At 36.7% G+C, this 16,828-nt stretch overlaps 1 protein-coding gene across 2 annotated transcripts in view; it reads right to left on the reverse strand.

The window, feature by feature from the left end:
* Positions 1-16,828, reverse strand: part of BNC2 (basonuclin 2) — a 403,512-nt gene that overhangs the window by 223,739 nt on the left and 162,945 nt on the right. The window contains exon 4 of one of the 2 annotated variants that reach the window (XM_012665017.1): positions 14,577-14,587. The exons of the other annotated variant lie outside the window; for it this stretch is intronic. The gene's annotated coding sequence lies outside the window, so the exon portion shown is untranslated. The remainder of the gene's footprint in view (positions 1-14,576; positions 14,588-16,828) is intronic. 2 annotated transcript variants of the gene reach the window in all.

A 16,828-nucleotide genomic window follows, 5' to 3' on the forward strand; every position in this document is an offset into this window, starting at 1 on the left:
TACATTGAAAGTGACCAACCACAAGAAAGAAAATTGTTCCTGAAGAGCCTGAAAAGGGAGTCCGTTTTCTTATAATCTAAAACTCCTTATCCTCTAGATGGTATACTCTATTGCACCCTTAAGGTTGCATTTTTCCCTTAAATGTGCTAAGGTATCTTAACCTCAAATCATGCAAAGATCCAACTCCTTCAGACCAAGAGAAGGTTACAGCAGAGTGAACTGCATTTTTTCTTTATTGAAACAGTACTGGTTATTATGAATTGGAGCAAAAGAGCAAATTGGAAGAACATCTCACAGGCTAACAGCTCCCAATTGATGGAAGATGTTTTAACAGCTATAAATTCATATTAGAATCTGCCTCTGTTGTTTCTCTGTCCTGGTTTTTCACCTTTAAAAAATACAATAATTTACTGAGGGAATTATGGTATGTCAGATATTGTGCTATGCATTTCATTTACAAGGTGTTCCTTCCATCTACCTGTACAAATCGAGCATTTGTTGTTCTTTACTCTCTTAAATTATCACTCCTATAAGCATTATGTATTTCTTTAAAAAGAGGAACAGCCAAGAAGAAAAGAAATCAGATACCACAGAGAAAGAAATTAAGATCTGTTCATTCACTTAAAAGAAGCACAAGGTGTTAGAGACTTTAACTGTGGCTTAGAGTGTCTCGTATGAAACTTTGATGTTGTCTGTTCTTCTCAGCATGATCCATGATAATAAATAACCTTACAATTTGTGGACCATGGCTCCAAAAAAAAAGTATGTAACTACAATAAAAAGAACATATATAATAATTGTGTAACTCAACTGCTTTTGTTAGAAGTTGGTTTCTGAAACAGATTCTTCTGTCAAGTAAGTATGAAAGCATGCATAATGTTTCAATCCCACTGGGGACTACTTTTTAGTTTTTCCTTACACTCTTCTCTAAATCTTCACTAATCTATCATATGTCACGGTTTAATAGAAGCATTAACTATACCTGTTGGGGTTCCTGGGGCCATCTGCACTGCAAAGTGCAGTGAAGACTTGGGTCTACTTTTGAAGGTTTGAAAGAGCCAAATCACACTGTTGGTAGAATTCTGCTAAGTAACTTTGTTTGTAAGAAAAATATTAAGAGTAGCTGAGCAGTTGACAACTTTCTCCCATTCCAAAATCAAGGACATGGGATAATGCCTATAAATGGTTTATGCATCAGTGTGGATAAAGCAACGGACTCATGTCAATGAAAGGAAAATGCATTACCTATTCCAGATCACTCCAGTCCAAATGGTGAATGACCAGTGTTCTAAGCGGTATGCTCAAATTATTGTGGGAAATGCAAATAGTCCTTTCAAATAACAAAGTGGTGGTAAGGGTTATACCTGAAACCTGAACTCACCTGAGAAGTACACCACAACAAATGAGAGATTTGTGACAACAAATATTCCAGAGCTCTCCATGCAATTAGACCAAAATTTTTTAAAGTATGGGTTCCTTGCACTACCAAATATCCTCTCTGTTTCACCTCCTCTTCTAGCCACATTAACTGAATTCTCCCATTTATAGCTAATTAGCATCTTATCCTGAGCTTGCCCCACCTGCCTCATGCTTCCTGACAACCTGGAAGAAGATGTACATGCTTAAGTCAGAAGTGTGGGGAGTTAATGCTCAGAGGGGCACAGTGATGAATAGAAAATGAGAGCCAATGGGTAAACATTTTCCCCTTTTTTTGCCCCGGAGAGACACTCATGAAGTGCCTCAGAAGGCCTTAGTGAGAATGAGCACCTATCAGTAGTAGTACTGATCACTTCAATAATTCACCTTTGTATTGGGTTCCCCTGGTCCTTCATCCCAATTCTGGAATCTTTCCTAAACAAAGTACCTTCATGCAAGTTGCTTTCTCAATCTGTTTGCAGGAAGACCCAGGTTCAGTCAGCTCCCAGAAGAGATTCTAAAATGTATAGATAAAATAACATCTGATTCTACTAAAATGAAGGAAGCTATGAGGTAGTGACATAATTCACAGTCAAAAGGAAAGGGTAAACAATAGAAAGAAAAGTACTAGGAAAGTGCAGAAAGTCTAGACCTTTCACATCCAGAGAACAGGCAACTCATGAAAAAGCCATACTCATCAGAAAAACACTGTAGGGTGCCACTTAGAGCCTTTACCCCAAATCAGCCTTTACAGTTACCACCAGGGCTTCTATTTGACAGAGAGTCAGACTATATCCCAGAGTTTCTTATCAGCTGTGGTCATAAGCATCATTCCCAGCTAGAAACAGGACGTGTAGCCGTGCACTGTTTTCTCAGCTCTTTGAAACCTGCTTCCCATCAGATCTGAAAAGGCTCTAATCAGAAAGTAAAGGAGAGCAGTTGGCCCACTGTTAGTCACCTCTTCAACCCAGAAGGCATCTTATTTCACCATATGCCTCAGCTCTAGTTAGCAGATCCCCTGATTTTAATACTAGTTTGACAAGTATTGTTCCAAAAGGCTTCCAGAAAACAGACCCAAAAGCCATCAAATATATCTACCATAGCTCAACAATGATTGAAAATCCAAGCTGCATTATCCAGAACAGAGCCAAGTGTAACGGTGAAAACATATCGCATGTATTGCAAGGTTCTCTTACGCCATGGTTTCTCTCATTAAGCAAACTCCGAACAAATCATTCAAGGGTGATTGGTCAGAAATCTTTTAGTGGTTACTGAGTCACAAAACCACAAAAATGATACATATTCTGCTAACAGCCAGGGATGTTGTTACGGCATCACAGATAATCACTGTCGGAACAGGGAGATCTGTGGCACTCCTATGAAGATGAGACAAAAAAATCTTTAAAATAATACATCTAAAGATCTGATTTGTCAGATTGAAAATGTTTAACATCAACGTAGACCAATAAAGGAACAAATAATCCCAACTGTTCAGGACAAAATGAAATCTCAATTAAGATTTTATCACACCACACTCATAATTGCTCTATGCATAATCCTAAAAGAACACTGTTTGAAACCTATTCTCTCTATGATCTCTACGAGATTAAGTAGGAACAACAAATTCCAGCCATCAGGCTCCATTCATAAAAGATTTTACAAGAGGGAATTATCTATGACATTTTTTTCCCTGCAATTTCTTAGTTACATTATTAGACACCATTGCTAAATTCTGTTAAAGAATAAGAGAGTATCATGGAATAGTTAAGCAATTTGAGAGCAAGGTGAATAAAATGCACATCTTTAGTTTCCCAAAAGCAAAGTTTTCATTTTGGGATACAAAGAAACCAACTTCATGGAATCAGAGGGACAGAGATGGGCGAAGTAGGCAGGGTTAAAAAAAAAAAAACAAAAAAAAACACTAAGCAAAAGTTCTGAATCAAATGCTAAATAACGACACTAAATTTTCCTTTACATCAAGATCCCTGCTTCATTTTTTAAAGTGTATCTGTTTTCTGCTCTCTAGCTGACAGGAGTGCATTCCATTTCATACAAAAGATAACGAATGGTCCTTGCATGTATTAGACATGGACTTATATGACTAATAATTATAAACAAAATTCCTTTGCACATCAAAGGGGGAAAAAAACTTTGTTTATTCAAGAAATTCCTAATGGCTTCATTTATAAGTAAAACTTTCTCTTTATTTGAGAGCCCTTAGCACAGCATAGTATAGCTGGAAGTCAGCAGGTAGCTCTTATAATGAACTTTGCACAGTTTTGAGAAAATAATATCTGAAGGTAGTTCATTCTTCTGGGGTCAATAAATGAGTGGTTCAAAAAGAATAAAAATCCCAGGGAACATTCTGATACAAAAAAAATAAAATGAAAAAAACTCCACAACTGAGCAGTAGGGGCATTCTTGCTAATTAAAATTTCCAGTTCTTATGGTCTTATATATACAGAAATCCAAGTCAAGAAAGGCCTGCAGGATCAGGCCTGTACGAAGAAAAAGTATACCATCATCACATTAATTGTATTATTACTTCATAAGGCTAACCAGCCAGGTTTATATAGAAGAGATTAAATAACAAGATAATCTTACAAACAATGCTCATTTCATCAGTGTACCAAAGAAGTTTGATTTATATCATTGACTGTTCTTCTAATTAATTTATGCATCCACATACTTTAATTTACACAGCCAGACACCTACACTGGGGTAGGGATAGCCTTTTTTTTTAATGTCTTGAACTTTGAGAAGGGTTCATGTTTAGTCTTCCCAATGTTGCTGTTTTAATTCCCCCACACTTCAAAAATGAAGTGACTGTTAAAATACCTTGCATTAAAATTAAAGCAATGCAGAAAGAAAGTATGTTACCAAACTCAATACTTATCTCCCCCTGCTAGCATTTATATGTTTAATTTTAGTTGGTATAACTTTACCCAAACTTACAACTATACCTGTTCATTACAAAGTTCTGAACCTATCTCTTCTTACCAATATTCTACTCGAAGCCCTTTGGATATATAAGTTGTCTCATTAGAGAATCATTTTAAATCCCTGTATTTGTTTTAATGCAGTTCCTAATGACTTGGGCAGGGGAGCGTTGAGGCAGCTGATCAAAAAAATATGATTTCTACTAACATTGGGGACTTAGATAAAATTTTTAAACTGCCCTCTAGCATGCTGGTTTACAACAGCAAGTACCACCAGTCCACAGTTAGAAATAGGGAAATCCTAGAGATGGAGGAAAACTAAACTCATCGCAATTTCTTAACCAGAGAGATAAAAACAACATCTCTGAATCCAGATCCACTTACAATACACTATCAGTGACATCATAGTAATTCCAGGACTCTCTTAAAACCCTTAAAAAATAACAATGTAAAGGAGTATCTTGGTGTCAGGATTATTTTAGGGATTTAGTCATTTTACAACTTCCACAGATAGTTTCAGTATGGGGATGAGGCTGGCTGTTTACTTATTCAATCAGGCAAGCAAAAAGGTTTTTACTTGTCTTGAATATAAAACTTTTATTTATGTATTTGATCAATGTTTATTTGTAGAACCTTAATACATTAACAGATGTCAGCTCCATTATCTGTTTTTGATTATAAACTCCTAGAAGGCAAAGACCCTATCTATTCGGCTCACTTTTTATAGGATGCAAACATAGTACCATACCCAAAAAGGCACTTAAAGATGGTTTTTATAACAACAATGATTTCAAGGGGACTTGGTTTGCTTCTATGCTCCATGAAACTCCACTAGCACTTATTGAGCACTAAAAATGAACACTTTTAGGTTCTTGGGAAAGTCCATTCTTCAATTTTTATAATGGCAGGTTTTTTTTTTTTAAACAGAGACTATTTAGATGGGACTATTTCTACTTCTTAATGTTCAAAAGTTAGCTTTTGAACAACACCTAAATTCTGTACTAACTGATAGAAGGGAAAAAATAAAAGCCAGACCCAAATATTCCATTTTTTAGCATCATTTCACACATCATGCAAGAGTACCTGCTATTTTCACAGGGGAACCTGCTAAGATTACTACATGGCCTAAAAACAGAGCCTCCTTGATTCTTCCCCTTCCTTCCCCCAGCTTTATCAAGGTATGACTTACATGCACACTCTTTATTTACACTTGCTTGGATCGTGCAGAATAAGTGCGTTAAACAATTTTCTATGACAGGAAAAAATTTATAATACAACACTAATATATAATACTCATTACACTCAAAAGGAATAAAAACCAGTAAACAGTATCTTAAAGGCTCCGACACAAGAGAAATGGATAATGTTTTAGTAACTATGTGATTTTGAACAGTCTTTTAAAATTTCTGGGCCTCAGTTTCCAAATCTTTAAAGTGAAGATATTGGGTTACTTAAGATAATTTCCAAGTTTAAATCCTGAAACCATGTAAAAAAAAATACTGAGTCCTAAAGAATCTACAACACAAATTGAGATTCCATTTTGTACCCAAACAAAAGGTTTTTTCTTTCTTTTGCATGTGGAAGTAGGGGGCACTATGTGTTCTTAATGTAAATTTTTCATTATGGCTGACTCTAACAAAACATTCAAACAGAATACTGCCAGCTGTTCTTGTAAACAAAATATATGTGTATGTATTTACAAAATCTATGCACATGCACATACACTGCCCACAAACACATAACTCTCTCTGTTTTAGCCAAGAGTTAAAATACTTCCTGTTTCTTCCATTTTCCTCCTCCTATGAAGCTGCTATGGCTTAGGAACTAAAGTAAACATATGTATCTTATTCAACATCTCTTACATTAATGCTGGCAGTTCCCAACATGAACAGCTTGTGTTATGTTGGTCATCCAAACTCGAGATAACATTCTCTCATAGAAATACTGGTGTTGAGAGAGAATATAGAATGTATTTAGGGTCCTCAGGCCATTCAACCAAAGTTAATTTCATCCATAATGTACCTGAAATATAGAACCCCAGATACAGGAATCCACTAATTTAATGCTATTTAAGCAGACAGTAAGTGTAACAACAGCAGTGGAAGAATAAAGAAGGTCTTGAAAACATGTAGGGGCATACAGTTCATCTCCGACCAAAATAAGAACAGGGGAGAAAAAACTCTTAAGTTCATGAAACTGTTTTTTCCTGTAAATATTTACTAACACATTTACCAAAGAAAATTTTAAGCAACTGCTTAATCTATTATATCATTTGGTTTTGAGAAGTAAATGCACTACAGAATGCCAAGTAAAACAAATAAGAAAGCAAAATGTAGTTATCTTGTTCCAAAATTTTCTGTTCATCTTAGATTCCTTATTCTAAAGGAAAAAAAAAGTGTTTTAAGGTTAATAATATTTAAATTGTCAATATACGTGAAATTTTCAGGAAAATTTTTCTAATTCTTATCTGCTTCTAATTTTTACTGCCCCAGAAGCCAATAAAAACAGTTTATATAATAACAACTCAATCACTATTAGCTTTGTGCTATGCAGAGTATCTTATACACAGATACCATCTCCTTCAATCCTTCCAACAGTACCAACCAGATAAACTGAAGAACTCAAGTCTTCCTATTCATCAATTAAAATAAAATCCAAAAATAAAAACACAGAGAAACAATATCCTAGCTACTGGTTATTCTATTAGACATCAAATATGTCTGAAGTCACGAAGCTCAAGTGTTTCAATGTGAATGTCTTACTCCTATGTCCAGAGTAAGAAGAGAGAGAGTAACCTGGAGCCACAACCTACTGGCTGACTTTCACCAATATCAATTTAATTCAAGTCCAGGGAAAAGGATAACTCAATGAGTATTCTGCATTCCTTTTAAAAAGATTAATCAAGGTTCATTCACATTCTTTTAAAAACTCCATCAATGGTCACACAAGTTCATGTAAAAATGCAACCTACATTTTATTAACTTTACAAATTAAGTGACTGTGGATATTAACCATTTAGCTAGTAGCAGGAAAACTAACACTAAATGAAAATGGAATTGTAGTTGACGTCTATGGAGGATGGAGAATGAGAACAGATTATAAAGAGAAACAAATATAAAAGGATATAATCTAAAAGTGAGAATAAGTGAAAGGAAAACAGAAAAAGAAAGGGGGAAGAAAAAAAGGCAACACACGACAGGAAAAAGAGAAAAGCAATGAGGTAGAGGAGGGATGAAGGGAGCAAGCTGGGGTTAAATTTCTTAGTGAAACAACTCTTGTCCAAAGCTTCCCAGAGCTCCAGACCATCACCTGTATCTGTTTTCTGACAGAAGGATTACCTCTCCAACAATTTTTTAAATGCATTTTGCACCTGTACCGTGTCATTTTATTTTTAAATAGAAGTTCAAGTTTGGAAACTTCACTTATGTGCAAAGAAATGACTTTTATTTTAGAAATGTACTTTGGAACCTACTCACCATTGCTCAGTTTAGTGCACAAAACCTCAGAGTTGCCCCAACATTCCAAATCCGACAGTCTTTCCTTTGTAAAGAAATCGGGACTGCCTGAAAATTACATTTAAAATCAGTGTTCACTGATTGTGCAAAGCCTTACAACTATGTTTATTTGCTTGAGAAGTAATCTCCTATCACCCAAGATAGTTGTTTTTAATAGCAATAAAATAATATGGATGTGCTCAAAAGTGTCTGAAGCTCCTAAAGGGACATCCACAGTTAGTCATCAGAGAGAAATTGCCATCCAATCTGCACTATGTGTGCAGAGCAAAGGCACCTAATACTGCACTCACAGCCAGTCTCTACAGAGAGGCAAGTGGTGGATCAATTCAGCCTGACAAAGAATTCCCTACACACCCCACTCCACCTTTACCTGGTAGCTTGCTTCTTTCCACCCATCTACCTACCTGTCCTCTCTGTGTACCAATAAGCCACTAGTCCTTACTATATTGTTATGGTAATAAGAATTTTTACATATAAATTCATTAAATAATATACCACTTTCATTATATTGATTCTACAAACTGTAACTCTGTGAAGTGGTTCAACACGATGTCATCACTACGCAGCAACTTGTTTCATTTACAGTATCTGTTTCACTTCTACTCATGAGCTAATATAACTCAATTTTTTTTAACTGCACGCAGGCTGCTAGACACATGTGCATGGCAAATGGAATCTGAACTTAGCTTAACAGCCTCATTTATTCCTGATGGTTTAAATTATTTCATCACAATTAATGACACCCCCTCAGCTTCCTGTGCAGCGCTGCCAGATGTTCAGAGACCACAAAGCCGCTCTCTTCTTTGACGGCTGGTGACAAGTCGTCCTCTGAAGGACGTTCCCTAGGTGCACAGGCCGGATGACACCTCCATTGCTTAGCACCTCTCTGCCTCCCAGAGTAACCATGGTGAGGAAAAAGCAGGAAGGCATGAGAAACCAGCAAATACATTAGTGAGGGCAAATTATGTGAAGTGATCTAAACTCAGAGGAACTTGGCTCCTGCCACAGGAGTTCCTAACTTTGTTTTATGAAAGAGTTTTTTGCCTCCACCTTCCTGTCCACTGGCATCCACTGAGTGCCTGGCGTGGCCATCGGTCCTCAGGTAATGTCACAGAGCAATAATAATATAAACTTTTCCATAGAGATGTTCCTTGTTTTGAGGAATTTTGTTTTGAGGGGTGTTGTTTAAACTTAACCACTTCCAGTATGATCATCATCTTGTTTTAAGAGTAACAGTTTGAAGTCATTGTCTTCATCTTCAACTGTGATTATCTTCTACCCTATGCAATAAAAACTTCCAATAGAAACATACAGAATTTGAGAACTTTTGGTAAACAGTTTTTCTCTGTTTACTTAGGCTTAGTAGGACTTAATCTCTTCAGAAGCTGTTGGCTTTTTTGTTCTTGTTCAGTTTTGTTTTGTTAATTTTTTTAAAGAACATATTGAAAAACAGACTTCACATTTTTCCTGTTTTGATTCTGATACGGCTTTAATAATCAAAAATAATTTTTCTCAGTATAGAAATAGTAATCATATTTTTCATTTGAATTTCACATAAAAATATAAATTCACATAATCACAGGTAGCTAAGAAAGTAGCAGAAATAGTAAACACACGAGTACTTTTACAATAAGAATCCAATTCCACAGCTCTAATTCGGAAAACATTTCCATAAACTAGAGAACATGTGGCAGACATTTTATGGATTATTTTTTAAATGTTTAAAAAAAACCCCACTGATCTTATTCAGGGAATAAGGGGCCTTTTCCTTTGCCAAAAAGTGTAATAGGAAAACAGACAGGCCACCTGTGTCAGCCCACCCTATAGTATGAACATGAGCTATAAGTGCATTTTGGAAAATATTTTCAAATTGAGATGAGAAAAAAAATCAATATCAATACAGATTCCAAGCAGATGCAAAAGGCTTCTGTACATATTAGTGATTATGTGTGTGGCCTACACAAGCTAATTTCAGATGCCCCCAAAATTTAGTTTACTTTCCCTTTTTTAAAGCTACTTGTGATTAAAACTAGAGCCTCATCCACATCAACTCTGACAATGATACAAACACAGGGTAAACTAATCAAGCCAAACAAGTTGAATTCCGCCCCCCACCATAGATAGCTTTTTAAATCCTAAATGACCACTAAATTTTGCCAGACATGCCACACTTAATATTGTGACAGTTGTTTATTAAAATTACTGGGAAGTCCTATGAAACCAATAGTCTAGTTTTTATCAGAATTAAGGTGCTCAAAGGGAAATTGTGATGGGGGCATACTTGCAGCAAGCAGACAATAGGAAACTCTTAGTACTCCCAGAGTTATATCAAATTTTCCATGGGCCGAAACCAAAATGAAATAGTTCAATTACTGAGAGGTAGATAAGTAAAATAAACAACTAATTTCATACAGTGAAGTTGAGAGAGAGTCATATGGACCTCATTCTGTTGTCTCCAAACATTCTATCGGAGGGGAAAAAGGAGCTGAGTAAACTTTAAACTCTCATGTAGGGATGTATTGCTTGTGTGTCCCTGGCAGATGTGGAAAGGAGATGAAATGGGCAAGGGAGAATCAAATATCCCATCGCTGCAGGTTTGCTGCGGGAAAGAGCACTGCAAAGATCTCACATCTGGCAATCATTTGTCAATAGCTGGAAAGAGAACTGCAGGAAACTTTCTGGCTCTTGGAGAAGATGAAAAGACAAAAACCATGTGTCACACACACACACACACACACACAAACACACACACTCCGCAATGGTACAATGACTACTACACTTATTCTCTACCCCTCCTTTCTCCCCGCTAAATTTAATGATCTTCAGATATACTCTACTCTATGGTCAAAAACATGCAGTCACTTGACTTGTTAAAGCTGCAGTGTATGTACATTTTTCAAATAAACCCCAGGGCTGATGTTAGAAAATCAAAATCAGTCAAGCATAGACCGCCTGGTACTTTGGGCAGGAATCCTTGTGGTTTAGTCAATAAACAGAATCTGAATGAAAGACACCACAGTAACTAGACAGTAATGTTTTGAACCGTTCTTAACCTGAAAGAGGGGGTAAGGGGGCCAGTGCACTGGTGACCAAGGATAGAAGCCTACCAGTCCATTTAAGTAACTCTACCTGCAACATGACTCTGTTTAGCACAAGGTCATCTGTTGTTTTGAACAAAAAGGGTGGCGGGGAGGGAGAGAGAATGAACTTGTATCTGGGGAGATGTTTTGGATGGATTTGTGAAGAGAACAACCTTTTTTAAAAAATAATTATATCTATTTAATAAGGTGTTAAGGGGAACCTCAGCTTTTGTTTAGTCCATAGTGGTGTTAACAATATAGAGAATTTGCTGGCTTCATTGTGAGTTCATAAAAATGACCAGCTTTGCCCTAGTAGGTTTATTATGTAATAAAAAGTTTTCAAGACACCCCTCATGAAATTAATTAACTTCTCCAAAATCATAGGAATTTCAATCTGTTCATGGTGATCGATAGACTTCAATAGGCAGCTTTTGGTTCACCCTTATGCTGCATTTAACCAGCAGCAGCAGCCAAGCTCGTCCCTGTGATTCCATAAGCGAATGCTGCAGGTTGTTTAATAACCTGGCAAATTCACAGTAGCTTGTCAAATTATTACAGGAACAGTGTCATCACTAAACAAGCCTGATCACGGTTAATTACAATGCAGACCAGAGAGCAGCCACAATTGTTCATTAATTACAGGAAGCACCTCATTTAAATTTTATGGAAATTTACACTTGCACCCTGTATGTCTGGGAAAAAAAAGGGATCCTTCATGTATTCACAGAAGAAAGGAGTCTGTGGTTTATAAAACATTACAGTAAACTTTGTCTAATCTGGTATTGAAATATTGGTTCATTATTTACTCTAATTTTCTAAGCACCTCAGTGGTAAAAATTATCAACTCAAATCTCACATTTTGATTCCCAACCAAGAAAAGAACTGTGCTGAGCTAACTTAATATTAATATATGAGGTGGCACAGTTAAGCTAAGAAAGTAACTTTTCTCTGATAAAAAAGAAAATATTTATCAGCAATTAAGGGGGATCTAACTTGAACAATCATCTCATACAAGATGATTGTGTAAGAGTACGATTATCTGCTACTATGTATCAGTTAAACCACCGAAGCTAAAGAGAGCACCCAGTTTCATACCTACTTAAAAAACCACTGAGGAAAGCAAACAAAGTTAGACAGTGAATTGGAGTCTTGATTTCCAGTCATTTTTCTAAATTAAGCATATTAACACAAAAACAGCAGATATTCTTGCAGAAGTTAAGTCAGGCACAGACTTGAAGGATGACAGTCATACAAAACCAAAGATACGTTCATGGAAGAGAGTTGGGAAGCCTGGGATTATTTAACAATAAAGTTGCCAAGAAATGTAAAATTTTAGGGATAAAAGGCAAAGGTTTACCAGGAAGAGGGTAAGAGAAGTATGGGGCTCTACCAGTCATGAGAACTTACATCAGCTAAAGTACAAAAGTAAGCCAGATATGAAGGCTATGTGTCTAAACAAAAATCCTTTGAAAGAAAGGATATAAACAACCCATTGCTCCTAAATTGAGGTATCCAGGAGATAATTCTCAGAATCAAGAGATCAAACAGCAAATTCCCTAGTGGTTATAATGCCTGGCCCTAGGGGAAAGCCTGAGATCCGAGCAGAAAAAGTTGATTACTTTGGCAAGTCCTATAGTGAGTTCCCTAGAGTGTAGAGCTAGAGTAAAAAAATGAGAAATGGCTCATTTCCTAGGGAAAAAATAGGACCAGGATAAATGCCATGGCAAGACTGAAAGGAATCTAAGCTAAAAAATACTCCTAGAATTGTTACCTGGTAAAGAATACATTAAGCATCAAGTTAATTACGACTGACATAATATGTATATGCACGAGATATTTCTAAAATGTTAAAGCCACATTTAGGAAGGTAGAGGAAAAAAGAAGGGAGGAAGAAATGGTCCGAGTGAGTCCCTGGTAACTCATCATTCACCATAGTTAATTTTTAACAGATTCAATCTTTCCACTCAGTACCCCAAAATGGTATTACAAGACGAGGAATCCAATAATATAATCACTTTCACTTTTTTGTCCAGGAATTTGGTCTTCTTTACAAGGCCTGTGTTGAATCGTCAACTCCACTATCTATTTATCTACATCCACTTAAACTTGTAAATATACATTTTCTCCCTTAGTATGTCAAAATAATGTGCTCCATAGGTCTTTTTCAGTTTTATTTCACACACATCTGCAAAACTCATTTTTCTCTGCACTGTAACTCAAGGTTCAAAAACAGATTATACAACAATCACCCATGACAGACCATTCTAGGTGCTATGTTTGAAGAACATCACTCGTCCTCCCAAAAGAGGTCAAGGATCAGACTACTCTCCACAAAAAATCTTCCATCACTCTGCATTTATGTGTCACACACAAGCTGTTAGCTTTCTAGAACTAGGGAAATACATGATCATGTCTCATATGTGTCCCACCTGCTTTTCTGTTGCATCACAGCCATACACCACCCAGACGATACCAGCTTGGGGCACAGGAGAGCTCAGGTGGTCTTTCCTAGGCCAAGAGCAGGTGTGTAAGAGATAGCGTACCCTTTAGTACCATAAAAACTGAAACATCTTCTTACTACCACTTCCACCCTCATTCTCACTTCACTGTGAGGAAGTCAGTTTTTAAAACTATTCTCTTTTCTCATACGGGGTAACTAAATCAATAAAACCGTGTTAAAATTGGGCTCACTATGCTCATCTCGTAAGTCTGAAAATTTAGGAAATGATGCCAAATGGAGGGCCTAAAAAACAGTATAAATTTGCTCATGCTAGATGCCATCCATGTTGAAACTGCAGCCTGCACCTTTGCATTGGCACACACATTCCCTAAATATCAAAAGGTACGTGGGTCCAGGTGCGGTGTTTCACACCTGTAATCCTAGTACTCTGGGAGGCCAAGGTGGGAAGATTACTTGAGGTCAGGAGTTCGAGATCAGCCTGAGCAAAGCGAGATCTCATTTTTACAAAAAAAATAGAAAAAATTGCTGGGCATGGTGGCGTATACCTGTAGTCTCAGCTACTGGGAATGCTGAGGCAGGAGGATCACTTGATCCCAAGAGTTTGAGGTTGCAGTGAGGTATGATGATGCCACTGCACTCTAACTGGGGTGACAGAGCAAGACTCCGTCTCAAAAAAAAAAAAAAAAAAAAAAAGTAACATGGAAGTAGAGACATGCCTTTAGCCAAAATGTCATATTTGCATTTTTAATTTGCAATACACCAAACCACTTCTAATGCTGCAAGACCACACAAAATGAACTGAATTCTAAGCCAACACTTTCACCAAAAAAATGTACTTTGCTAATAAACTTCTCTTACACCACAGGATATATCTCACAACCTATGAAGAAAGAAGATACTTATCATTAAGTCCTACTTTTCTTATAAAGCACTCAGTTGAATGGCTACTATTCTCCTGAGCTGGGAGACCATAATGCAGCAAGCATGACTTGCTCACATATATCCCCAGTGCCTAGCAGAGTGCTTAGCACATGACATGGATGATTTTAAAAGATGAGAGCTAACATTTACTGAGTGCCTGTTATGTGCCAAGCCCTGTGCTAAATGCTAGATATACGGTCATTTAATCCTCATCATCACCTCGTGTAGTAAATCTCCATCTTACAGAAGAGAAAACTAAGGCTCCTTTAATTTAAGTAACTTGCCAAAGGGCTCACAGCAACATGTGTCAACTCTAGGCAGTCATCTTTCAGAGACCATGTTCTTATTCACTACTGTACATATTTCCTGAGTGAATAAATGAACTCCAGTTATAGACAATTCACCCTGAAAAGGAACTTTTGATGCACATATGCTACATTGGTCCCTCTTTACACCCGTCTCAGTTGTTGTCTTTTCCTTATAGCATTAATATACTGGGAGGACCTTCAGGGACCACTGTTTCTATCACACCACCCCCAGCTAATAAAACAGTAAGATTCCAACCTGGACTTCCAGCCTCTGGTCTGGCTCCTCCAGGTTTGGGCAGAAGTCTGCACCCACCACTCTGCCAGCACATGCCAATGGAACCTGGGGGAATATGGCCAGGTTAGACGCTGGGTACAGAGGCTGCTGAGAACTGCATACAGTCACACTTGATGCAGGCAGAAGGGGACATCCCAACTGCAGGTCTGAAACAGGCCAACACAATTGACATATATTTGATCTTAGTAAGTAAAATATATTATACATACCATAAAACTAAATTTATTAATTAACAGAAGGTAAATTCCAAGAAGAAAAGATCCACATAAATTTTGCTCCCCTCCGTCCCCCACTGTATCTACAGCATGTGGCACACAGTAGGCATTCATCATCTGTGGCTAGGAAGAAGGCGACAGAAGGAAGGAAATGAGGGGAGGGCAAAAGACTGAAACATAGAATCCCTACTTGACATTGGTGACTTATTTTTTCCTCTGTCCTTTAATATTTTTTTATGTAGGAATTAAGAAAACTACAATTCTATGATGTCTGAAGTTCCTTTCCACACTTAAAATATTTGTTCAAATTTATTTTCCCTGTTCCTGGCGTAGGCTAGCACAGATATACTTGAACTTATTAATATTTATTAGTTACTTTCTTACTTGTAGTTACTATCTTTAAGAACTTTGTTTTATAAGTGTTTTAAAAATAAAAATAGAAACAAAGTTATAATTTAATGAATGATTCTCTATATCTAAAATTCTACACTGAAAGCCATTAAGATCCCCTTTCACAACTAAGCTATCTATTATAATTATTCAATATCATCCCTAAGTACTGCCGGTCACTTGCTTAATTCATTTCAGATTTTTAAGATAAAGAAAAAGGATTTGGATTCCATCTAAACATGTTTTCTGCTTTTTAAAATTTTCTCCATGTGTATTTCCATACACATACTACCTTCACTAATCATATCTATCTATAAATACTTGAATCTCAATACATCAGCTAAGCCTCATTCCACCTTTCTCTTCTTTCCCCATCAAGCACTCCTCTGGTGTTTTGTTTTCTTTGAATTTTTAACTCCAATTAAGATCATCTGTGCTAATCAGGTTTCTTTGTTCAGAGGTCAGTTTTCAGCCAAGCATGTTGCCTTAGAAGGTGTTTCCCCCTATCTTTTGACCCATAAATCAGTTCGCTTCTCCAAATTTAAACAATTTTCAATAAACTCGACTTTGCAAGTTCACTAGTGTATATCACTAATAAAAAAAGGCACTCAGTTAATCCTCTAAACATTTTTAGGTCCAACTCTCTTTCTTTTCAAGTCTCTTATTCTTTCTCCCTGCCTATGCCTATGAGGTGAAATGAACGGAGTATCATCTGTCTTTGACGTTAATAATCAGTCTTTACCCATGAGTTTCATCAGTGAATTCCGATGTGCCAGTGACCATGTGGGCACCTTACATATATAACAACCCATGTTTTCCTCTCAACAATCTTACAGGATACAATCATCTCCATTTTACAAATGAAAAAACTGAGGCTTGGAGTAGATACATAATTAGCTCAGAGTCACGTGCTATTAAAAGCTGCAAAGCCCAGATTCAAACTTAAGAAATGAGAAAGAAAAGAAAGATTGAGAGTATATTTCAAATGAAGTTAATTTTTAAAACAATCTAATAAATATATTTAGTGGCATCCATTCCAGAGGCATTTACTGATGTTTCATATGAAAGAAAATACAAAGACAACAAAATGAAAAATGTGTTAACAGAAATCAAGACCTACTACTTGTTCTTTAGTCTAGGACAACATAAGCAAGGAAAAAGGGAGTTCATCCTCTAAATTGAGGAATGAGAAAGAAATGGGGCATGGAACAAGAGCAGAGACACTGTGCATTTGTGTTGTGTCACACATGGAAATTACACTGATTCCACCCCTCAGCTGACATATGAA

The sequence above is a fragment of the Propithecus coquereli genome, unplaced genomic scaffold (assembly GCF_000956105.1).
Source record: "Propithecus coquereli isolate 6110/MARCELLA unplaced genomic scaffold, Pcoq_1.0 Scaffold95, whole genome shotgun sequence".
Lineage (NCBI taxonomy): Eukaryota > Metazoa > Chordata > Mammalia > Primates > Indriidae > Propithecus > Propithecus coquereli.